Raw genomic sequence first — 26,243 nt, forward strand, 5'->3', positions numbered from 1 at the left:
ACATTCTCCTCATGTCCGCGTAGGCTTTTTTCAGGGCTCCGGTTTCCTCCCACCATTCAAAATGTAGAGGGAGTTGTAGGTTAATTGGCTGTAATTGGGCGGCACGGACTCGTGGGCCTGTTACTGTGCTGAATGACTAAAATGAATTTAATTTAAAAAATTCCAAGTTGATGGAGTTTTACAGCACAGAAACTGACCTTTTGGCCCAATATGTCCCTGCCTACCTGAGCTCGTGCTATTTGCCAGCATTCAACCACATCTAATTTTCTGGGATTGTTTAGAATTGCCCCTGGCTATGCTTGGCTGTTTGGGCAGTAAATCTGGCTCTGATGGGGAGCAGACTTATGAAGCCACAGTGTTTCGTCCAAATAGTGCATTTAACACCATGAGGCAAGATTCACTGGAGAGTTATCGAACAAAACCTTACACTGAATCAATAAGGAAATGCAATGCTTGATGGTCAATTAAGTGAGTTTTTAAGATATGAGCATTTTAAAAGAGGGTAGAGATAGAGAGGTACATGAAGGGAATTTTAGAGATATATAGATGTGCTCTGATATTGACCTGTGTTTGCCCAATGACCAAACCAAGTTGATTCTTTGCAAGAAGGCAGAGCAATGCCAAAGGTGCTTGCAAAATCACCCTTTGGAAGAGATTGTAAGCTGCCATTTGCCTGCTTTTGGGGGCTTCAGATGGGGTGTTTAAAAAAAAGCCTTGTGGTTTTCCTTGTGTCTCCAGTAGCAGAGGGGAACCCCATCACTGCAACTTAGACAAATCCTGCTGGTCACGCTCACCATGTTGCAACATCCTTGAAGGGACTGGAGGTTGCTTAAAGGGACAGAAGGTTGCTTAAAGGGATGGACATCTTGTGAAGACATGGAAGTGACTGTGCCCTTATAAGAGAAGTGTTGAAGGCAGATTTTAAGGACTGGTTGTACATTCCCTCTGTTTTGAGGCTTCAAGGTTTTTTTTTGTTTTCGGGACAATCCTTTAATTCGGGAGTCCTGAAGAATAGAAAAGCAGAGACAAAGAGGAAGAAAGATAGAAGGAAACCACCAGCAAAAGCAGTAAGAAACAAAGAGCTGAGTAAAAGTTAGCCTAATTTAGTTCCAAGTTGATGGTTCTGTGCCTAGAGGGACTGAATACTGTGGGTCTCCTGAGGATCGAAGGAAGAAGTTGCAGAAATCTCATTGCATGCTCACAGTTCAGCACCCATGTAAGAGGTTGGGGGGGGGGGGGGGGGGGGGATGTTTATCAGGATTAACCCAATTGACCTTTTAAAACCACCTTGATAGTCCATTATTGAGCAAAGCAGCTGAATGTGGAGCCCAGACCATTCTTTCCCTGTAAAAAGGAAAATGGCACATCCAGCCTTATTATTTCCACCACTGGGACAGTTGGGGTATTACCCTGCAGAAGACAAAGACGCAAGTTTTCCCTCTCCCATTGTAATTCAATATTATTTTGTGGAGCCGGTCTCTTCTTTTATTTTCCAGAAACATTGGACACACAAGACGTTTAATCCAATCTTTCTTTTCCCATCCACAGCTTCAGAGGATGAATAAGATTCCAGCCCTGCCTCACCCTTCTTTGGTAACCCCACCCCCTCCATCATCTCCTGCATTAGCCTTAGCAGTGTGTACATTTGGTTGCAGAGAAGAATGAACTGAATTCAAAGAAGTGCATGTGTGCAACATCCTCCAGTACCTCTGAGAGTGAAATAGCCGTTCCTGTCTCTGTGGGCTTAGTGGACATTTTAAAAAAATACCAATTAAAAATAAACAAGTTTGAAGAAATGCAGACTTATTGTACATGCCTTGGCTAGAGGCCACAAGGATCAAGTGTGTGACATGTCTAAGTAAATGAAAGAGGGACTTCCAAAGTAGAAGCAGATCGCAGTAAAATAAGCATTTTACACTGGAGGAAGAATGTAGCTCATGTAACCTGCTGGTTTGCATTAAAAGGAGGATTTCAGTGAAGCACAATGACAGGAATTTCCAACTCTGCAGCAGTCAAAAACTCAAAGACCTGGACTAACAATCTTGAGGCCCTTTTATAGAGTGAAAAAAATCTCTCTTCAACCTAGTGTTAGAGGTGGAGCAGAGTGCTCCGCTACATGTCATAAATGCAGCGGCTGGCTAGGGGCAGACTGATGGCGCCACGATGACGCTGACCCAGGAGCCACCACCGTGGCTGACTGGTGCCGGGGTAAGGGCTCCCCGTTCTCCCTCCACCCCTTGCTCCTTCACCAGGGCCGCCATGACTGAGGAGCAGGAGGGCAGTGAGGAGTTGGAGAGAGCTGGAAGCCCAGCGGGGGGCCCACCGAGCCGCCGGGGCCAGAGGGCGAGGGGACCCGGGTGCTGAGGGAGGAAGGAGGGCAGATGCTGAGGAGTGGAAATGGAGAAGCAGAACCGTGGAGTCCAATGGATACAAGAGGGGAGCGAGGAGGTGGAGGGGCAGCATCGGGTGTAGAGAGCGTCGAAAGAACCAAAGACTTGTTGATCCAAACCAAGGCTTTTATTAACTAAAAGACTGGAGCATATCACGTGTAGGTCGACCAGTCCAGAATGACCTGGTCTGGCTAGCAGCAATCCTTTACGACCTACCAATAGGCGTGGCTACACTCTCAGCCAATCAGAGTCATCCTACACTACCATCTGTACATATACATATCGGTGATACAATCTGTACTATCACACCGGGCAGAAGTGCTGGAAGAATGATCAATGGCCGTCTTCCTTACCCACAATCCCCCACGCAGCTGGAACCGCTCTGTGTTTCCCAGAGCAGTTCCAGCTATGTGGGGGATTATGGGTTATGAAGGGAGCCATTGCTCAAGCTGCTCCATGAAATGGTAAGTTCAAATTTTTCTCCGCGGATGGAGCCGAACTCAGGGCGGAAGCCCGGCATTAAAACACCTTTGGGGGCTTGAGTTGAAATCCCATCAAGACAGCTGTGGACTTTAAATGCTATGAATAATCAAGAATTTGCAAGAATGACAGTCATAAAATGATAAGCACAGAACTACTGGAATGTTGCAAATACTCTGCTCCTTCACCAGGGGACATCTACAGAAGGTGCTGATGCCTTAAAACCAGTGAACAGAAGTGTTGGAAACACTCAGCAGGTCTTGCAGCATCCATAGGAAGTCGAGGTAACCAACATTTCAGGCCTGGCCCTTCATCAAGGTATGAGCAAAATGCAGGTAGGCGCCGGAATGGTTGGGGATGTCGGGGAGGAGAGGAGCAGAGGAAAGGAAGGGGAAAGGGGAGGAGTGGAGAGGAGGGAAGGAAGGGGCAAGGGGAGGAACACAGGCCATCAGGCAGGAGGTCACAAGAACAACTTTTAATTCAGGTGCCTGTCTGCATTTTGCTCAGACATTGACGAAGGGCTCTTATCTTCCTATGGATGCTCTATGACCAGCTGAATTTCTCCAGCACTTTTGTGTATGGCACTAGAATCACAGTGTCTGCAGACTTTACTGTTTACCCCACCATCTGGTTCAAGAACAGCTTCTTTCCTACAGCTATCAACTCTGTCAGCACAAAACACTGTCTGCACCTCTCCAAGTCACCTTTTTTGCACTGGATTACTGTGAATATTTATGATATATCTTATGTAATTATTGTCTCTTAAAGTCATACAGCACAATAACAGGTCATTTTGGCCCACGAGTTCGTTCTGCCCCAATTAACTCTGAATTAACCTACACCCCACCCCGTACATTTCGAACCGTGGGAGGAAACAGGGGACCCCCCTGGGAAAATCCATACATGCACAGGGAGAGCGTACAAACTCCTTATAGACAGCGTGTAGGATTTGAAATTTGGACCCGATCGCTGGTGCGGTAAAGGCATTGGGCTAATCGGCCCTATTCCCCCCCACTTTCTCATCAGTTCTCCCAACATACTTTTATGTGCTGAAGGTAATTTACAATGGTTACTTAACCCAGCAACTTTCATGTCTTTGGAAGGAAACCAGAACATTCAGTCAAAACCCACATGGCCTCAGAGAGAGCCTGCAAACTCCACAAATTTAGCTCTGTAAGTCAGGATTGAACCTGGGTTCGATATGTTTATCATTATCACCGCCAACTTATTCTCCAGGAATAACTAGGAATGGGGAATAAATTGTGGTCTTACCTGGATCCAGTTCCTAAATACCAAATCTGCAGGACACCCACAGATTGTAAAAAAAAGGAATGAATTAAAATTGGAACTAGCACTGCTGGCCATGTCCTGTCTGGGATAAGCACCTCTTCCTTCTTCCCAGCCACATCACTGACTAGATGGAATTCAAGTGGGTTTTGTATGTGGTGAGATTTCAGCAAGAGCCTGATTTCTAAGTTGAGGGCACAAGTTGAACTGTGGGAGTCCCCCTCTGTTGCAATTATTGTTCAGCTGGGGCCATTCCCTTTAAATGCTCCCCCTCTCACCTTAAAGCTATGGTGAGACATTTCCACCCTGACACTGACTATTCATCCTTTCTGTCCCTCTCACCATTTAATGAATTTCAATCAGGTTTCTCCCAATCTCTCCTTATAACTACAACTCTCCAAGCCAGGCAACATTCTCTTAAAAAAACTTCCTGGTAAACCTCTTTTACTCTCGCTCCACATCTTTGCTGAGTGCCCAGAATTGCATTCAATGCTCCGAATATTGCCTCAGCAAAGCTTTAACCAGTGATGCTGCAAAAATAACTTTCCAATGTTTATACTCAACACCTCAACCAATGAAGGTAAACATTCCTTACGCTCTTCTTCCTCAACAACAAACTCAATCAGGGACTCATTTAAGGACTCTTAGTTTGCACTTTATTGATTTTTTTTCTCTCTGTATTGCACAGTTTGTTTATATTTCTTTATTGGTTTCCATGTGTACGTTCAGAAGTTCTTTTCCACTGCTAAAAAGTGGTAATTCTGCCTCGCCCGCAGGATAAAGAACTTCAGGGCTGTATGTGATGTCATGTATGTACTCTGACAATAAATCTGAAATCGATGGCTTCTTTACCACCCTTCCTACTTGTGTTGCTCTGGGCATGGATCTGAGATCCCTCAATGTTCCCAAGGGTTCTCCCATGTACTCTATACTTTCCTCTTGCATTTGACATCTTGAAGTGCAGCACCCCACGCTTGCCCAGATTAAACTTCATCTGCCATTTCTCTGCCCATATCTTCAACTGATGCTTATCTGTGGATTTGAGACTAGCCTTTCTCTTTGGGACCTCTACGCTCACCAGCTTTGCATTGAGACTGGGCAGACTGGATCTGAAATCTAACAGGCATGGATTTGTAGGCAGTGCAAATTGATAACATCTCACCACCATCTTCCAATGGGCAATAAAAGTGGGGGGGGGGGGGAGGGAGGGAAATAATTATTACTTGGCAGTCATGCCCATACTCAGTCAAGGGAGAGAACATGTGCAGGCTAGAATGAGTATGCCTTCATGCCTGATCGGACCTCCCATCCTTGTGGGGAGCTGCCTCGGGAAACAGGCAACATCATAAAGGATCCCCATCACTCTTTTTGGGCAGATGGTGCAGAGGCCTGAAGCCCAGCACCTCTAGATTCAGAAGAGCTATCAGGATCTTGACCTCGCCTGGTTGTCACTGCTGTGACACTACAAAGGGACTGTCTGGATTATTGTAATGGCACATTTTTTCCTTGCACTCGTGTAACTGTGAACATTTATTCTTTATCAATCTTTTATATCGATTTATTTTTAATTCAATGTATGCCACTGCATTGTGTCTGTTCGCCCTCAGCAAGTAAGAATTTTGACCCATACGTGCATTATATATCACGTATATGGCAATTAACACATATCATTCTCAAAACTGGCTGAGAACTTGAAACAAATGGAACATTCCAAAAAGCATAATGCTCGCCTGGTACTTCAGTGCAACAGTAAGGGAATGTCACACTGTCTTTGGGCTGAGATGTTTCATCTATTCTTTGAGGTATGAAAGACCCCCGGGCATCACAGTGAAGAGAGGGGTGGTTGGATGGCTCTTGCGGGTACCTTGTTAACATTTTTAACCTTCAACTGACATTTTCAAAACAGGATATCAGTTCTCGTCACGTCGCTGCTTTTGGAAGCTTGCTGTGCAGGAGTTGCCACGATTCCTGCTTGATGGTGGTGCATCCTGGACCGAGAGAGTTGCTGCCTCACAGCCCGGGAGGCCCACTTCAATGCTGATGTTTGTGTGGAGTCTGCATGTTCTCCCTGCAACAGCATGGGAGCCTTCCCTCCCTCTTGTTTCCTTCCGAAGGTATGCAGGTTGGCAGGTTAATTAGCCTTTTGTGTTTGGGTAAATGAGGGAGCTACATATATAAATATAATCTTGATTTTTCTACTCGCAGGCTGACTCCACAAGAATTTAAAGCTATCCCACTAAGAAGATGGATTACTTTCCTTCACATTACTCTCTCTTCCTCCCCCCCCCCCCCCCCACAACAAATATCACAGCTATCCTTTTATAGTTTAGCATAAATTGCATTAGATTCCCTCCACCAGCCTATATGTGTTTCTCCTTTATCTCCCCAACAGGTCAGTAGCAGAGGGAGGGAAGGAAAAAGAGATAGACTTCTCTTTATTTGGGGATGACCGAGCAGCCAGTCTGTTTATTGAATCAATGATTAGCCCTTTCATATAAAGACAAACATGCCTGTCAAGTGCATTGGTACTCAATGGCCATTGTTCCCAGTGAAGTGGTTCAAGTAGGTCAGAAGGGGTCAGAATGTTTAGCACATTGAATACCAACACGGCCTGACGAATTGCCTTGGAGCCCAGAAAATCCTTAGCTCCCAATTGACACAAAGTATTTGATAAACCCAACCATGGTTTGGCAATTAGATTTTATGCTCTGATCATAAAATAGACCCGCTAACTGATGAAATGGAGAAAATTATGAGAGGTTTCAGGGTGGCATCTCGAGAGGCCTTGGAGAGAGACCCAACATGGAAATCAGAGGGTGGGTTAATGCATTGAAGTTTCGATTTGGAGCCGTTTCCTGATGTCAGATCCTAGTACAGGAGGCACAGCATTACAGAGAATTTGTAGGAGAGAAGCAGGATATTCAGTCCACACCTGCATTCATGAGCTTCCCTTACCCCCACTGGTCACCACCACAGACTCCTAGTCACTATTACCATCTTATTGCCATGCCATTCATAAGGCAATCTGGGTGCTGACGATACCTTATCACTATAATCTCCCTCATTCCTCTACATAACCTCACTCCATTTTACTGTTGCTGCAACCCACATCATGCCACATCAGCAGGGTAGTGGGTAGTGAGGGGCCTCAACAGTTAAAGGACCCACACAGGCTGCAGGGCTGCCGGTGACCTGTGGTCGAAGGTCTCACGCAGGCTGTGGGTTGCTGGAGACTGCTTCATGGGAACCAGGTATCAGAACCGAGATTCGAGAGGTTGCTGAGGGCAAGAAGGGCTCCCTGAAGATCTTGGGCGCTGAAAGCTTCCTGATCGTGTCGGAGGCTTAGATCTGGAGCTCGGGTGGCTGATGGTTTGAACTGGAGTCTGCGGGGCTGCAGAGGCTGTGGGAGCGCTGGAGTCAAATCCATGGACACTCAGTGACTCTGAAGGGAATCTCTTTTGTTTCTCTTTCTCTTATTGTTGGGGGCAGCAGGCAATGCTCATGGTAACTTTTTTGCCAAGGCAGGCAAAAGTTGAAGTATATCACAGAACCATAGAACGTTACAGCACAGATACAGGCACTTTCGGTCCTATCAATCTGTACCGAACCAATTTTTTTGTCTAGTCCAGTGACCTGCAACCAGTCCATAACCTCTCCCATCCATGTACCTGTCTAAATTCTTCCTAAATGTGAAAATCGAGCCCATATTCACTACTTCAGCTGGAAACTCATTCCCACTTCCACCACTCTCTGCATGAAGAAGTTTCCCCATCATGTTTCTCCTAAACTTCTCTACTTTCTCTCTTAACCCATGTCCTCTGGTTTGTATCTCACCTACCCTCAGTGGAAAAAGCCGATTTACATTTACTCTGTCCATCCCCCCTCATAATTTTAAATTCCTCTATCAAATCTCCCCTCATTCTTCTATGCTACAGGGAATAAAGTCCTAACTTGTTCAACCGTCCCCGATAACTCAGTTCCTGAAGTCCAGGCAACATCCTGGTAAATATTCTATCCACACTTTATTTCTTGTTGATACCTTTCCTATAGTTAGGTGACCAAAACTGCACACAACACTCCAAATTTGGTCTTACCAATATATTCTACAACTTTCCCATCATAACCCAACTCTTGTACTCAATACTTTGATTTACGAAGGCCAATATGCCAAAAGCTCTCTTTACAACTCTATCCACCTGTGATGCCACTTTCAGGGAATTATATATCTGTATTCCCAGATCCCTCTGATCTACCACACTCCTCAATGTCTGTCCATTCACTCTGTACGGCCTTTCTTGGTTTGTCCTTTCAAAATGCAACACCTCACACTTGTTTGCATTAAATTCCATCTGCCATTTTCCAGCCCATTTTTCCAGCTGGTCCAGATCCCTCTGCAAGCTTTGAAAACCTTCTTCACTGTCCACAAAGCCTCCAATCTGGAAACTTGCTGATCCAGTTTACCACATTATCATCCAGATCATTGATACAGGTGACAAACAACAATGGTCCCTGCACTGATCCCTGAGGCCCACCACTATATTACATTTTTAAAAGTATTATTACATGACGATAAAAGGAACCTTTGAACCCTTTATCTGTGAGAGAACCAATCTCTTGAGAGCTAACATTTGTGGCTTCCTCTCCTCCTCTCCACTCTTATCATTGGTCAAAGGTGAAGAGAGGAAAAAAATGTAATTGTGTTCTCAAAGAAGTGTAACATTCCCACCCATTCATGGGAATCTTGGCCCCTGACTGCTTAACAATAGACAATAGACAATAGACAATAGACAATAGACAATAGGAGCTGGAGTAGGCCCTTCGGCCCGTCGAGCCAGCACCACCATTTTACAGATCATGGCTGATCACTACCATAAGTACCCCTTTCCAGCCTTATCCCCATAACCCTTAACTCCTTTGCCCACTAGAGTCTTATCTAACTCTCTTTTGAACATAATCAGTGAATCTGACTCTACCACCCTCTGTGCCAGAGCATTCCACAGATTCACACTTCTCTGGGTAAAAAAATGTTTTCTCATCTCCGTCCTAAAGGGCCTACCCTGTATTCTTAAACTATGCCCTCTAGTCCTCGTCTCCCCCATCATTGGGAACAAGTAATCCGACTTCACCCTGTCTATCCCCCTGATGATTTTGTATACCTCAATCATGTCCCCCCTCATCCTTCTAAACTCCATCGGATACAAGTCCAGTTTTTCTAGCCTTTCAGCATATGTCAACCCCGCCATCCCTGGAACTAACCTTGTAAATCTGCGGTACATCGAGAAAGTGAGTTCAGGATGGGATTGAGAGTCTCAGGTCCACAGGTGGGGAGTTCACAGAAGTCACTTTCCGCTTGCTTACCCCATAAAACACCCGGATGTATCAGAACTGGGGTAGGGGGGTGGTGGGGGGGGGGGGTGCGAGGGGTGGAAGGTGGAATGTGTTCCCACACTGGCCTCATCAACCACCTCACTGTCCATGAAACTGGAGTAGACACGTCATCCTTGATCCCAAGGTATCACCCACAAAAATGAGAGGAAATGCAGCACAGTTGGAGTAGAGGTTAGCGCAATGATATTGTAGCACTGGTGACCCGGGTTCAAATCCGGCGCTGTCTCTGAGGAGTTTGTACATTCTCCCTGAGTCTGCGTGGGTTTCCTCTGGATGCTCCGGTTTCCTGCCCTCCTCCAAAACATACAAAGTTTGTCAGTTAATTGGTGTATTTGGGCGGTGTGGGCTGGCAGGGTTCGTTACCGCGCTGCATGTCTAAGTTTACAATTTAAAGAGGAGCCTTCCACAAAGCATTGCAGTTAGGTCTGTCAACCAGTTGCTGCACACGAACGTACGCGGTAGCTGGGAAACGGGCAACTGAATTGGAGAACTTACAGCCCCATAATTGTCATGTTTGCTGTCCCATTCAGTCAGGGCTGGGCAGTCTGAATTCTCCCTGATCAGCCGACCATACAGCCTGGCCTGCTCAGTTCAGTGATCAGACAGAGGGATAGACCTCCCCATTTTGATAATCAGCATGAAAACCAGCTGACTACTGCAGACTGGTGAAAGATCCCCGTTAGTGTGAGTGACACTGACTCCTCCCCTTCTCTTTCAACCAGCCATCCATTATCTCTCCATCTATTATTGTCAATTGTACTTAAACCCTTTAGGATGACAGACATGTGGAGCATCCTACCAGGTGACATCTGACCTCTGTCAAGAATGCGAAGGAGCCTCTAGCAGTGAGAACACACTGTCAAGCTTCTTCACAAATGTTGCCTTTTTATTCGGTTGATTTGTTTCACTTTGGATGTCTTCTCCACCCCAAAACACTGTCAGGTGGATTTCATCAGATTCTGAATGCACTTTTATCCTGTCTGTGTGTGTGTGCGTGAGAGAGAGAGAGAGAGAGCAAAATGGAGAGAAGTGATTCCACCCACCACTTTACACAGGCCTTGTCTTCGATGAGATTCACCCTTCGTCATCCAAAATCGCTTTTTAACATTCTTCTTTTTAACACAGCTCCTTCTTTTATTATTACCAATCCTTCTCTATCCCATAAGCAACCTGTCCTGGAGTCCGATGGAGGCTGTAGCATACTGCGGTGATTTTCCACTCATTGTAAAACCATGACAGACATAGAAAAGGTGAATGGTCACATCTTTCTCCCAGGGTTGAAAAGTAAAGGGCCCAGATTTGAGGTGAGAGGGGAAAGATTTAAAGGGGATCGGAGGAACTACTTTTTCCACACAGGCACATGTGGAACAAGCTGCCACATGGAGTAGTAGAGGCGCATACTATTATTTGGACAGGTATACGGATGGGAGAGGCTTAGATATGGGACAAATGCATGCAAATGGGATCAGCTCAGGGAGGTGGGTAAGTTCGGCTGAAGGGCCTGTTTCCATGCTGTATATCTCTATGGCCAGAATTAGCTCGTACCTAAGAAAAGATTTGGTCCCATTGGGCACCCTCCAACCAGATGGCATTAACCATATTCTCCAGTTTCCATTAAACCCCCCACCCCATCTTCTTTAACACATTTCCTTCCCTCTGGTTCTGTCTCTATCTCTCTCCCACTCTTCTCCCTCTGTCTCCTTTCACAGAGCCAAAAATCAATTCTCACCTTCCTCTTATCATACCCAATTAACACCTTCATTGGAGGACCAGTTAGTGCGAATTGGAAACAATGTCTCCTTTTGACTGATGATCAATGCAGGTATACCTCAAGGATGTGTGCTGAGCCCACTATACATTCATGACTGTGTGGCCAGGCACAATTCCAATGCCATCTTTAAATTTTCTTGGTGACACCCACGGTCATTGGTAGAATCACAGACAGTAACGAGGTAGCGTATAGGAGGGAGATTGAGTGGTGCCACAACAGCAACTTTGCACTCAATGTTTAGTGAAATCAAGGAGATCATTGTGGACTTCAGGAAGAGGAAAGCAGGAGAACACGAACCAGTCTTCATCGAGGGCTCAGCAGTGGAAAGAGCTAAGAGTTTCAAAGTTCCTGGGTGTCAACATCTCTGAAGATCTGTTCTGGAGCCTCCTCGTTGATGAGATCACAAAGAAGGCTCACCAGAGACTGGACTTCATGAGGAGTTTGAGGAGATTTTGTATGTCACCAAGTACTTGCAAATTTCTACAGGTGGAGAGCATTCTGGCTGGTTGCATTATTGTCTGGTACGGAGGCGCTGATGCTCAGGACACCAGAGGGTTATTAACTCAGTCTGCGACATCACGGGTACTAGATTTCACTCCATCAAGGACATCTACAAGAGGCAGTGTCTTAAAAAGCGGCCTCTATACTCCAGGATCCCCCACCACCCAGGCCATGCCCTCTTCACCCTGCTACCATCAGAGAAAAAGGTACAGGAGCCTAAAGACGAGCACTCAGTGGCACAAGGACAGCTTCATCCCCACTGCCACCAGATTCCGGATGGACAATGAATCACAGACACGACCTCACCTTCTCCTATTTTGCTCTAATGTAATTTTATAGCAATATTTGCTCTGTGACGCTGCTGCAAAACAACGAATTTCGTGCCATGCTCATGATAATAAATTCTGATTCTGACTCCAAGAAAGCATGTTAAAAGTGCTCCCATGGGATCACTATTGGTGACAGAGTAAAGATGCTCACTGATTTCTTTGCAGTGGAGCAAGGCTGTATGATCTTTTTCCTTGTTACGGTGTGTTTTCCCGAACATCAGTGAACATTGGAACTTTAAAGCACAACCAACCCTTAATTTTTTTAATTTATTGTTTTCAGGATATGGGCTACTTGGCCTCAATAAGCCAAAGAAGGTATCAATGTTATGAGACTGTCTTAGGTCACAGGAGGAGAGTGGTGATGGGGGTACGTGCTCTACAGCATGCGGTTTGTGATGTGGCAGGTCACGAGGTGCAGGTGGCTAGTGGAGTGGAATCCCCTCCACTTGCCCAGATTGAGTGTACCTCCAATGTATCTCAAGAAGGGCTCCAGGATAAAGCAGCCCAGAAAAGTGCTGGAGAAACTCGGCAGGTCATGCAGCATCTGTGGAGAGCAAGAGGCAGCCGATGTTTCGGACCTGAGCCGTACTTCAGGAGTGGTGAAGATCAGGTGTTGGGGGTGGGGAGGTGGTGTGGTGGAAGAAGAAGGAGCACAGACTAACAGGTAGAGAGAGGTGGGAAAGGGGATTGTGGGGGAGGGGGCAGAGGACTGAGAAAGATGCTCTCTGACAGGAGGAGGAAGGAAAGAGGATGAGGAGCTGCGGAAAGGGAGACTGGGGGAGGAAAAGCAAGAGATGGGGCCAAGAGGCCAGTGGAGATTGGAAAAGTCAATACTGATACCGATTGGTTGAAGACTGCCAAGGCAGAATATAAGGTGTCATCCATTCAATTTACAAGTGGACTCAACCTGGCAGTACATGAGGCCATGGACAGACGTGCCAGTGTGGCAGTGATGTGTGGAATTAAACTGGCTGGCTGCTGGGATGTCCTGCTGTGGCAGTGGACAGAGCCAAGTTGCTCAAGGGAGTGATATCCAGCCCCTGCATTCAGAAATCACTTGATTGCAATCCCTTCCACCACCCAAAACAACTCTTTCTTCCTACAGTGGCTGTAGAGGGTATTGTCCACAAAAATGCAACCAGGCTGCACCTGTCAAATCCGTGACCACTATCACCAAGACAGACAGGATAGCAGGCACACAGGGGAAATTAACATCTGCAGGTTCTCTTCAAAACCATTGACCATTCTGGCTTGGAAATCGGTTCCCAGGTGTTTACTGTTGCTGGTTCTCCATCTTGGAGTTCCCTGTCTACAGTACTGTGGGTGTTTTCTCACCACATGAACTGTAGAGATTCAAACAGCAGGCCCAGAACCCACGTCTGAAGAGCAATAAAAGGGATCAGCAACAAATGTTATCTTTGCCACCCATGCCCAGATCTTAAAATAATAAGTAAAAGCCTGCTGGTTGGTCTTTGAAACAGAAACACAAACAGGCCTGAAGGATTACATTGAAACTGTTTCAAGAGCGTTCTAATCAGAGTTAGGACAAACTTTAACAAGTACTTCAGTGGTGAGACTCAAAATAAGAATTGAGGCAGAAGTTCTCTAAATCACACTGTGAGAGGTGAAAATTCACCATAAAAGTTGTGAATGGTCCTTTAATGTGTCTGCTCTAACCACGCTTGTCCGTCTCACTCCTGGAATGTGAGGAGTCTGGGAGTGGGATTTTCCTCCTTTGGGAAAATGGCAGCCTCTCAGTTAATGTGGGGCTGGTGAGCACAACTGAGGACGTATAAGAATTCCAAATCACAAACTTTATTCCTGCGAACAGATACGCAGCTGGAAGCCGGCGGTTGTGATTCAATGCGTCACACCCTTGCATCTGAGTTGAGCTGCAGGCAAAATCCCATTTGTGCTCAAATATCAAGGTTAGCACTGGGGTGTAATGTTGATAGAGTGTTGCATTGTTAAAGGTGCTGCACTTTGGATGATAAATCAAGCCGTTCAGGATTGTAGCATGCGACAAACGGCACTCTGGGTTGCAAAAATGATTGCCGAAAATCCTGGAGGCAGACTCTTGAAGAGTGACACTATCTTAGAGGGGGAGCCTGTCTCAAGTGTGCATTAATTTTTTCCAATTTATACATACAGCACGGTAACAGGCCATTTTGGCCCATGAGCCCGTGCCGCCCAATTTACACCCTGGTACATTTAGAACGGTGGGAGGAAACCAGAGGTCCCGGGGTAAACCCACGCAGCCACGGGGAGAACGTACAAACTCCTTACAGACAGCGTGGGATTCGAACCCGGGTCCCGATCGCTGGTGCTGTAAAGGCGTTGGGCTAATCGCTACGCCAACCGTGCCATCCTGTATTGTCCTGCAAACCAGGTAAAGATCTTTGTTAAAGATTAAGAGCACGTTTATCCTGCGCTCTGTGGTCCGGCGACCCTCATGGTTCAGCACATTTAAATCTGCTACCGTTAGTGCAAACTCCTTACTGACAGTACGGGACTCAACCCCGGTGCTGCAAAGGCGCTGCGGCAACTGTGCCGCCCCACAGTATTATTTCCTGTTTCAAGCTTTGTCCTAACTTTGATATGTTTACATGGGGGTTCCCTTAGGGGTCAAATCTGTTTTCCGGCATTTTCTGTGGTCCGCCAATGGCCAGGTCCCAACGTCGCCGGATTAAAGAGGTACAAGCTGAATACGTACCTTGCACCAGCTTTCTTATTCAGGTGCACACAATGTATTTCGAGGGAAGGTGTGACTCACCTGGTGCAACTCTCCTCCGCCACCACTGAAACGAGATGATCTGATCATGATCTCACCGCAGTTAGCGGGAGCTTGCTGAGCTCAATTTTGCTGCTGTGTGTCCTACTTTGCAAAGGTGACTCCATTTCAAAAGAATGCACTGACTGTAAAAATGCTCTGGGATGCCTTGAAAAGTCATGAGGCGAACGTTTCTGTTCGAGTTCAAACCTTTACTTGTTAAATGCTCGTATCTCCCTTCTGCTCAGCTGACATATTTTTACTGATTCCAGGCCATTTTGACCATGGATCGGTTCCTGTTCAGCAGATTGCAAAGTCAGCAAATTAACAATGCTAAAATTAGTGACTGTACAACATCCATCAGAAGGTGAACACTCTCCGAACAAATTGATGGAAAAGCTGCATTATGTCTTAATTCAGAGATAAACCAGGAATTGAGTCCACAACAAGTCTAAAGGGAGAAAGGCCCAATTTGCTTAGAGGCACGAGTGCTCTTGAGTTGGTGTGCTCAGCTCATTAGTGCTCTCGTTCAGAGCCTTGTGCTGGCTGCGTGAGCTGTCACATCATTCGACGTGAGGGGGCCCCTGGGACTCGCCAGGATCCTCACCAACAAATCTGATCTTCACGCTGAGTGATTCACTGACAGGCCTCACCATGCAACCTTCACCACTGCTGATTTCCGCCACCCGCACTCCCCCCTCTCCCCAGCAAAACCTCATCCACTTCTTCAACCAGCATCGAGGGTTTCAATGAAATACCCCTTGCACAATGAAACTGTGGATCAGCAATTGTAAGCCCCAAATGAATAGAATATTCAGTAATAAAATCAGCAGACCTGTTTGGGAACAGTGATAACAGAAAAATCCTCCTGTATCTTCAAGAGAGGTCTACAAGATTCTGAGAGGCTTAGACCTCCATCACTCAACAGAGATCTACAAGATTCTGCGAGGCTTAGTCCTCCATCACTCAACAGAGGACAACAAGATTCTGAGAGGCTTAGACCTCCATCACTCAACAGAGGTCTACAAGATTCTGTGAGGCTTAGACTTCCATCATTCAACAGAGGCCTACAAGATTCTGAGAGGCTTAGTCCTCCATCACTCAGCTGAGGCCTACAAGATTCTGAGAGGCTTCGATAGGATAGACAGTCAGCACCCTTTCATTCCCAGGACGGGAATAGCAAACACCAGTTGGCATCTGTACAAAGTGAAGGGAGGAAAGTTTAAGAGAGATATAAGGTGCAAATTTTTGCCAGGGGTGCTGGTGGGGGCTGAAACATTAGGGAAATTTAAGAGATTCTTCTACAGGCACATGGATGAAAGAAAAATAGAGGGCTACGTTAGGAAGTGTTTAGGTTTTTTTGGTTGGAATATATAGGTCGGCACAACTTCGAGGGCCTGCACTGTGCTGTAGTGTTCAGTTCTATAAGATGCAAAGTGCAATTCTTCAAAGAAATCATATTAATATCAGATATTAATTATATAATAAATTGTGGGAAAAGGAGAAGAAAAACGTACCCATCTGTCCATCTTCATACCCCGAGCACTCTTTCCATAATTACACAGATTTATTGAGAGGAATAACTTAGAGATACCATCTCAGACGCTGCTCCTGAGGTAGAAAGGGTCCTGATAGTGTGTTTCATTTGTACTCTTCAGAGTTTCAAGATTGAGGGGCTGATCTTATTGAAGTATACAAGATCCCAAAGGGATACAACAGGATGGATGTTGAGATGTTTATGCTAGTGGATGAATGAGGAGATATTGTTTCGAGATCAATGTCCGGTCATTTGAAACAGAGGCCAGTGAATCACTGGGATTCTCTTCCCCAGAGTGTAGTGGGCACGAGCTTACTGGAAGCGTTTAAAGTGGAGGTAGATACTTTTTGGAACGATCAGAAAAAATGAGGGGATCTGGCAAAGGGTAGATCAGCCAGCGTATTAAACGGAGGGGTAGGCTTGCGGGGCTGATGGCCTGCCCTTGCAGTTATTTTCTTGCAGTTTTATGAATCCATATGTCCACCCATAAGATGTTTGTGACTTCTTGTGGGATGTCTTTTCAATGAGCAAGGTCTGAAGTCTCAATTTAAACTACAACGTGAAAGTCTGGTAGTAGGGTCTACTTTGAAATGGATAAAGGTGGAATTAATTCATTTGGGGGTTTCCTGATCACAGACCTATTCTCACTTACCATCATTCAACTCTTATTGAACCCAATGGTCAGCTGAAAATAAATTAATATGCTGACGAGAGGACCAATAGCAGTATTGATGAGGACCCAGGGGAGTGGAAAGCAGAGACACAGCACTCCTCTGTGATGCTGACTGTTAAAGGGGCCGGTGGTGTGTTTTTCTAAACACCTTGAAACCACGGAGGTGGTTGAACTTAGCTGCAGACCATGAGGGATTGGGCATTTCCGGCGATCACCAGACCTGGGAGAGAATTACTGATGTTTTGGGCCTGGCCCCTTCTTCAAGTTATGAAATATCGGTAATATATCTTTACCTCCTATGGACGCAGCAGGACAGGCTGAGTTCCTCCAGCATCTCTGTGTTTTTACTTGAATGTCAAGCTGCCTGCGAGGGTTTGCTGTGGGAAGCACACGATTAAAGGAAATACTTGCAGCACTCAAGTACCTCTCATGATCTCAGAATGTCGCATCCAATGAAGCAATTTTCTGAAATGTATTCATTGTTTAAAAAAAAATGCAGCAGTCCTGCTCAGAACGGCATGCTGGGACTTAGCTGGAGGCGAGCCACCCACCAGGTGCAGGTGGCAAACTCTGTTTGCAACCTCAGAAAGTAAAACAGTTCAGGCCTGGAAGCACCAAGCTCTAAAGAACATTCAGGCCCCATAAATATGACAGGCAATGTCTATCTCCAATGTAAGAGAATCTAACCACCACTGCTTAAAGTTCAATAGCTTTACCATTGTCTCATCCCCTACCATCACTGGGGAGTCAGAAACAAGCCTGGGCCAACACACAGAAATGCTGGTGAAACACAGCAGGTCACGCAGCATCCCTAGGGAGTAAAGGGTAACCAACACTTTAGGCCTGAACCCTTCGTCAAGGTATAAGCATAAGGCAGGTAGGTGCCAGAATAAAAAAGGCAGACCTGTGACCTCTTGTCTGTTGGCCTGCTCCACCCTTGTCCCTTCTTCACCCCCCTCTTCTCTTCTCTATCGACACCCCTGATGTACCATCAATAATTCACAAAAGGCTGAGTGGTGAAACAATCAGGCTTTTAATAACTAAAGACCGGAATACTGTCAGACAACCATCCACCTCCTTGACTGATCTGAGCAAAAGGGTGGCTTGCAAGGGGCTATGCGCAGCGAGAAGAACTGAGACAGCAGGCTGTGAGCTCATTAAGCACAACTGGCTTACTTTGAAGTTTGTGCCATAGCCTTTAAGGCCATGCAGAGCCAGCCCCTCACATACTGGAATTCATGTCATGAGCGCACACGCACTTCCGGTCTGCACCGGAAGGGAAGGACCCACGGCACCATCTTTGCTGCGGCTACTCCGCTGACCACGCACGACAAGCCGGACCAGTTCGCCGCTGCAAATATGCGTGCCATCACAGGTTTACCATAACCCCATCCTGGTCCCCGACCCCTGCCTATGTTTTGCTCAGACCTGGACAAAGGGCTCAGGACCAAACCTGTGGATGCTGCCTGACCTGGTGAGTCTCTCCAGCACTTTTGTGCATTACATAACAACCCCAGTGTCTGCAGACTTTACTGTTTAACTGAACTATTACCAAAGAGGTCAGAGACTGGCCGAGGCTTGCCTTCTCGCACTCCAAATGAACACAAGAGAAGTACAAGCAAACAGGTCACGAAGCCCTCCCCACCCCCCCTAAACAAGTCCCACCATGGCTGCACAATGCTGGCCTCAACCTCTCTTCTGTGCCAGTTCCCTATGGTCCTCAAATCAAATGTTATCTCGCTCCACCCGAAATACTTCTAATGATCCTCATTCCTCCTTCAACTGACCACCTGGTAGACTCTATCAATAACCACGAAGTCAAGAGCAGGGGAATGATAGGCTTTAAGAGACTTTGGCTGGCCTGGATCTAGATAGAGGAATGCCAGAAGGGGGGGATGGAGGTCGACCTTTATGGCCGGGTCATAAGGGGAGGAGACATAGATGAGTCACTAGTGGGCGGGCCAGCCTCATCCATACGACAACACACAGGTAGGGAATAATGTACAAGGAGAAAACATATTACACCACCATTCTTCACAGATGAGGATGAATAAACAATAAATGCTGGGATTATAAACAAGAGTAAATAAAGAGAAATTTTGCACAGAAACTCCCCAAGCACCAATGAAATAGTAACTAGCCTTTTAAACAGCATTTTCCGGCTGAGATGCCAGGGGAAATACCCCTCCCATTTTCTGAAATAATGAGGTGGGATATTTTATATTGCCTTGTGAGGGAAGAGTTGGATTGGATCTGAAACACAGCACCTTCTGTACTGCTAAGCCTTGACTATGCACACATGTCTCTGGAAGAAGGCTTGAGCCCTCAAACCCTGAGCCTGCGTGACTTTGCAACCCAATGAACCTGCAGTAAGGCCTATATGGAAATAATCTTGGATGAAAAGTTATTGTAACTGCCGTTGATATTTCCAGATTTCTGACATGTAGATCGGCACCTTTCCATATCAAGCAGAACTGTCATTTTTTTTTCTCAATGAGGTTCATATTTAAAATACTACATCCTTGACAGTCTATCAGATTTAGGGTTACATGTTGACAATTCTAGTGTTCAGACATGCCTAGAATCCACTCTGTCAGAGTGACAGAGTCAATGCGTTGCATTCTTGTTCATGGTCCACCTGGTGGGTCACTAGTCATTGAGCAACATGTTCACTGGAGGTGTGGAGTGAAGGCTGGGCTCCGCACGCAGGGAGCAAAGCAGGTAGAATTAGATGGATCAGGCAATGAAAACGTGAAACAGAAGCAAGTTGTTTCAAAGCCATGTCAACAAAGTTTGACAACCGAGCAATATGAGATGTTGGAGCAGGTGGGAAAAGTTAGGTATGGATGATAAATGCTTGAGGGCTGACATTGCAATAGACAAAGGGATAGGTGCAGTTCAGGCTGGAAGAATTGAAGGAAATGCCTCAATGTTCATTTGGAAAAAGTCATCTGTGCAGCTTGATGAGGTAGCAAGGCTGACTACAAAGTTCTACCAGATGTGAGAGGGTCTTGAGGCTACAGTTGGAATCCAGAGAGCATGGGCCGTGGCCACATCATCTGTACAAGGGAATAAAATAATCAGGGAGCGAATTGCTGCCATCCTGTCGCAGGAACACCAGCAAGGTCTTGACCACCTGAGCAGATTGGCTCCAACTTGGTCGTAGATAAAAGTTTATGTTCCCACATTGTGCTGTGGAGCCCACGTCAGTGCTTGGGATTAGTGTGCAAAGAAAAGCTCTCACTCTGCATTTGGTAGTGTCCATACCAGAAGTGGGGGCACTTGAAGTCAGTTCCCATTACTATCGGCCTCACCTGTATTCTACCTCCAAAAGCATTTCAGGTACCAGCAAATATGGAAGCGACCACATAAATCTGTGGAGGTATGGCAGAACCACAACAGCAGACGTGCAGCTCTAACCCAAGGGTAGACCGCATATGCAGACATTATTGCAAGTCAAAGAGTTTGATTCCTCAAATACTTGTGGAAAGACTCTCCATGGTGAATGTTAAGCATCTGAAGGAAATGCCTCTGGGCTTGTTTGTACTTGCCATCCATCTGTTTATTTGCACTGACATGAAGGTGAGTGCTCCGCTGGTTTTGAACCACAGCCAAAACCTATGGAACACAAATAGAGGGTCTGCCTTTGTGTCGCTTGACGTTATTTTAGAAAGAATGTAATGTTGCTGAGGTTGGTCCAATTTCTTAATCGTAGAGAAGCCATTAATAAGGTGAAACTACATCAAAAAAATTCGAATGACGCAGTGAAGGCAGGGAATTGAATGTGCACTAACAGGTGCATCAGTGAAGGAAATAAAGATTCAAAAAGATTATGTTGAAGGGTATCTCACAGAGTCTTTCAACAGAGAATATAAAAGACTGTTATGATGAAAGATCAGGCTTTTTTACACTGAGCGTTGTAGAATATATTGAAAAATGTGACCATGAGTGTTACATGTGAGAAAGTGTTGCAATAAGTATTTACAGGGTATGTTAAAGTGAAGGTTCATTACACTTTAATTGATGCACCACAGAAAGTATTGTGCCCAGATGGAACTGCTTTGCCCAAGACTGTAAGGATCTGCAGAGCTGTGAGCTTAGCAAACCTGCCTCTCCTCCATTTACAACTCCTGCTGCTTCAGGAAAGCGGCCAACCTATTAGCGGGCACATCCCACTCTGCGCACACTCTCCTCTTCCACATCCCTTCAGGGAGAAGAAGCATGATGTTGGAAGTGTGCACCACAAGGATTCAGTGACAATTTCTTACTCAGTTATCAAGCTCTAGAACGGATTTCCCATGCCAATAAGACGAAGCCTTGCACTGATGAACTCTACCACAGTCTTAACACTATGGCCAGCAATTTGTATCATTTTCCTTCTTGCACTATCTGCTGTATTAGTAGTCATTTACTTGCCTGGATAGCAGGCAAAACTAAGATTTTCACTGTCTCTCAGCACTTCGACAATGCGGAAATCAATTCAATTCAACAAGGAGTGTTTGGATCCATCAGACGATGCAGGAAACTTGTTCAGCCCTACTATTATGGCTTATCGGATCAACTCAAGGCTTGACAGACTTTGATGTCTGTTTGTTTTGGAAACATCCTGGTGCTGATTGGGTCATACGGAGGGAAAAGGAGAGCCTCTCTCCCTCTCGTTTTTGCACAGAACCGGTATATTTTCACACTTATTCCATTTTGTGTGTTTTATTTAAGACTTAGGCAGCAGAATTGGAAAGTTATTGGAATTTGCAAAACAATGCCAAGAGATTATATCAAGACCAAGTAAAGGAGGTGAAGTTTTAATATTGGAATTCTTCAAATTCTCCGCCATGAAGGAGGCTCGACAGGGTTCTTTTCAACAATAATCTTTCATAGAAAAGAATATTTTTATATGGTTCACAGATACCAAAGCACATTTTTTATTAAATGTTATGAAACGCATGAGTAATCAAACCAGCTGATGCCAAACATTTGATAGTGAGGTGACCCAGAAGGCTATCTTCCATCCCTAATGATTGCATCTCTAGGCTCCATCTTGGAGATGAGTCGGTGCAACCTCCATAAACAGTAGAAGGAATGGATGAGGGGATGGATTTTCTGTGTGTTCAATGCTGATAAATTGGCATGGATAAGCCATTGTTTATAGAAGCTATCCAAATTTCCATTTTTATTTCCCATTGCTTTCAAGAATGGGTGCCCAGCCAAATGTTTTTAGTCTGGCAAAGAAGTGAAAGTTTAAATTCAAGTAATTAAATTAAATTGAAATTCAAAAGCTGGTTTCTTCATGGAAGGAGATCTGTTTGCTTTAACCAGGTTGGGCTGCATGAAATTGCATATCCTCTGAGGGGCTCTACGCTGGAACAGCGTGGCAAGCCACGAAGTTCACAAAGAAGGCTATTAAGATGGAGTTAAAGGGGAAAGACTGTAGATGCTGGGGTTGAGTGCAATGCAGAAATGTGCTGGAGAAACGCAGCACCATTGGAAGTCAAGGGTAACCAAAGTTACAGGCCTGGACCAATCACGTATAAGAGACAAACAGGCAGACGCCCGGCTAGAAAGGTGAAGGGGGGAGTGGGGGAGGAGGGAAGAAGGGGCAGCACAGGCTGATAGGTAAGAGGTCATACATTGATACAGGTGGGAGGGTAGAAGAAATGAAAGCTGAGGTGATGAGGAAGAGTGAGGGTAGATGTTCAATGGGGGAAGGGACAGGCAGTAGATGTCGATGGGTGAAGGGAAAGGCTATATGGGATAAAGGCGGGAGGGTAGAAGAGATAAAAAACTGAGGTGATTGGGGAGGGAGAGAGTAGATGTTCGATGGATGAAGGGACGAGCTGCATGGGATACAGGTGGGAGGGTAGAAGAGATAAAAGCTGAGGTGAAGGGGTAATGGGGAGGGTGAGAGTAGATGTCCGATGGGCAAAGGGACAGGGTATATGGGATACAGGTGGGAGGCTAGAAGAAAAAAAAGCGGACAAATGCTAAAATGGAATAACTTCTGCTTCTCTTTGTCTTCATAATGGTGCTGTATTAATAACATCTCTTTGGATCATCTTATAGGGCAAACAAAGGAAATATTTTTTGCATATTTTGTGCAGATGACCACAAATCTTGCTCTTGATGCCCACAAGCCATGAATGAATAACAAAGAGTAAATCCTGTGGCATGACCATAGAAGAGGAAGACGAGGAGATTTGGTGTAGATTCGATTCAATTTCACCCTCCATCTCAATCAAAAGTGGAGTTGGCTCAATGGACCTTATAACCCACTCCTGCTTCTATTAATTATATTCTTTAAGATGAACATCACAGCACACATGCACAAGTTGCAGATGTAATGCTCTATTGATGTCAACACTTTTAGATTATGAAATGCATCACCACCCCACCCCACCCACCCCACCCCTTCCACGAGATGTTTTCTCCAATGCAGACACTGAGATGATAACTCCCAGGTCAGGCTTTAATCCAAGGCACACCTTAATTTAAAAATGCACATGCTTGACTTCCAGTCTCTCCATGATTCGAAACAAACACCTGGAGAAATTCAACAGGTTGAAGATCAGTTGAAGCAAAAGAATGGTCAACATTTTTGGTTCCGATTGAAGCATTGACCATTATTTTCCTTCTACAGATGCTGCTTGACCTGGCAAGTTCCTCCAGTGGATTGTTTGTTGCTCCAGATTTCAGGGTCCTCAGTCCTCCTGTCCATTATTTAGCCTCCCTTGATCTGCCCAGCTGAGGGATAGTTGCTTGTCTCTAATTCCGGGCTCTTGCTCGACTCCCAATTCCATCACTCCCTTTGGCAGCTACCTTGCAGCTGGGAGGGTCCCATGCTGCAGAAATCCCTACTCTGCTCCACGCTCTCCTCATTTTAATGTTATCATTAAACCTGCCTCACTCTGCAAGGCTTTGATCACCTTCCTTCATAATTCACAATCAGTTTTTTTTTGTTGAATAATAAACATTTTTGCCACATGAAAGTTGCTACACAAACATAAGTTGTTGGCGTTGCCATAACCCCCAGGTCATGGGTGTTATTATTGAGCTGAGAGCAAATCTTTTTATGTTCAATCTAATTTTAAATCTGTGCTGCCCATCTGCACCAGAGATCAGTATCCCAACAGAACAGACAAATTTTGCCGAAGAATACAAACATGAGATCGATGTTACCATCAGGGAAAGGACGTTCTTTTTGCATTGAATCCTTAGATGTTTCAGTTTATAGCCTGCAGAATACAATTTGCGGTTCCAGCAAGCAATATCAATACAGCAAAGCCAGGCCTGATACATGCGCAATATGCTGGAGAAACTCAGCAGGTCATGTGGCATCCATCGGAAGTGCACGTTTTGACTGGGCTCTTCGGCAGGTGATACACATCCATGCAAGCTCCAAATCGGAGCAATCTCCTCTAATTCCACTTCTCAGCTGTTGTGCTGCATGGAAATAGATGGAGTAACTCATGAAATACTTTTAATGTGGCAAAATATTCTAAGGGTTTGTTAGGGAGGCGTCAATAAACAAAGGTTAGCACAACCCCATAGGATCAGTGACCAGAAAGAAAGGGAAAATTTTGAGAGACAATATATTAAAGACTCAACCCACTTAGGGCAAACTCTTTTCTCCCCATTTCGATGGGGGAGAAGCTATATCTACTTGAAAATATAAGCCTCCAGATTCAACAACAGCTTCTTTCCTGCTGTTACGAGTCTCTGGTAAAAGATAGCTTAGCTTTGCACTGTTTCTAACTTTTCCCTGTACTTTGTTTTTATAACACTATAACCTGAACCATTTGACTTATTATAACACTGCTCACTGCCTCATTGTTTATTTACTTGATAATTATTGTACTAACATGAATTGGCTTGCTCGTGCAGCATGCAAAGCTTTATACTTTATCTTGGTACAGATGACCATAAGCAATTCAATTCCATTCATGTCCTCGTGTAGAAGGAGGAAAATACAGCTTCAGCCAGGGATTCCAGTCAGAATTGTATTGCCATTGGCACGGGGGCAAGGAGACCAAGGAAAGCAGAAGGGGTTAGCGTTTGGAGGAGGAACTCTGAATTCCAGCAGTGTTGTGGGACTGGAGGTGTTTATGGAAATTGAGTTCATGTTGGGGGAAGATAAAAAAATATATATTTGTAGTGTTATTGGACGGGAACTTATATCCTTCAACCAACACAAAAGGAATATTGGAGCAAAAATTTGGAGATGCCAAAATTTCAAATTAAATTTAGACTAATTCTTTGCCCTCTGCCTTTTTCCCCTGTCAACTTCCTTCTCTTCTACCCTCCCACCTGCATCCACCTATTACCTCTTAGCCTGTGCCCCCCTTCCCACCTCTCCCGCCTTCTTATTCAGACATCTGCCTGATCTTGACCCTTCTGAAGAACAGTTCAGGCCCAAAACGTCAACTACATGACCTGCTGAGTTCCTCCAGCATTTTTGTGCACCGCACTGGAGCCCAGCAACAGCCGATTTGCTCGCTTTACCTAAATTTGGGAAATGCTCTGCAGATGGGGCAGCATCTATCAGGAGAGAAGTTTCAAGTCAACGATCTTTTGCCAGAAATTGAAAAGTGAGGAAATAAGGGAGTTATTCAATGATAGAAGGAGGAGGGGTGGAGACAACTGAAAGCAGCAGGCCACACCTGTCACAATGGCAATTACTGGCAGTGGGCAAGTAAAACAAACTCAAACAGAAACCTGCAGCCACATCAGCAGAGCTTTAACATGCAGATGTGGGCGAGGGATTGGTTGAGGCAAGTACATTGGGACATGGAGATGTTATGATTCAGGCACCAGGGTTTTTGATTAGATCAGCTTTACAAAGTTTCAGGACTTTAGCCTTCATACAGCTGAGGTTTCAGTCAGACATTGGATTTATTTAGACGTACAGCACACTAACAGGCCCTTCTGGCCCACGAGCTCGTGGCACCCAATTGCACCCAATTAACCTAAAACCCAATATGTTTTGAAGGGTGGTAGGAAACCGAAGCCCCCGGAGGAAACCCACACAGACACGGGGAGAAGGTATAAACTTCACTTTTCGTTCCCACTGCATTGGGCTCGAACCCTGGAACACTGGTGTGTTGTGCTACCCACTAAATGTGC

The 26,243-nt window shown here is 45.4% G+C and overlaps 1 protein-coding gene and 1 long non-coding RNA gene across 3 annotated transcripts in view; one reads left to right on the forward strand and one right to left on the reverse strand.

Moving 5' to 3' along the window:
- LOC138763033 (uncharacterized) overlaps positions 1-1,675 on the forward strand; it is a 35,573-nt gene extending 33,898 nt beyond the window's left edge. The window contains exon 5 of the long non-coding RNA XR_011357291.1: positions 1,549-1,675. This is a non-coding gene — a long non-coding RNA (uncharacterized lncRNA). The remainder of the gene's footprint in view (positions 1-1,548) is intronic.
- Positions 1-26,243, reverse strand: part of LOC138763032 (semaphorin-3F-like) — a 259,869-nt gene that overhangs the window by 188,024 nt on the left and 45,602 nt on the right. The gene's annotated exons all lie outside the window — the stretch shown is intronic.

This window comes from Narcine bancroftii, chromosome 5 (genome assembly GCF_036971445.1).
Source record: "Narcine bancroftii isolate sNarBan1 chromosome 5, sNarBan1.hap1, whole genome shotgun sequence".
Lineage (NCBI taxonomy): Eukaryota > Metazoa > Chordata > Chondrichthyes > Torpediniformes > Narcinidae > Narcine > Narcine bancroftii.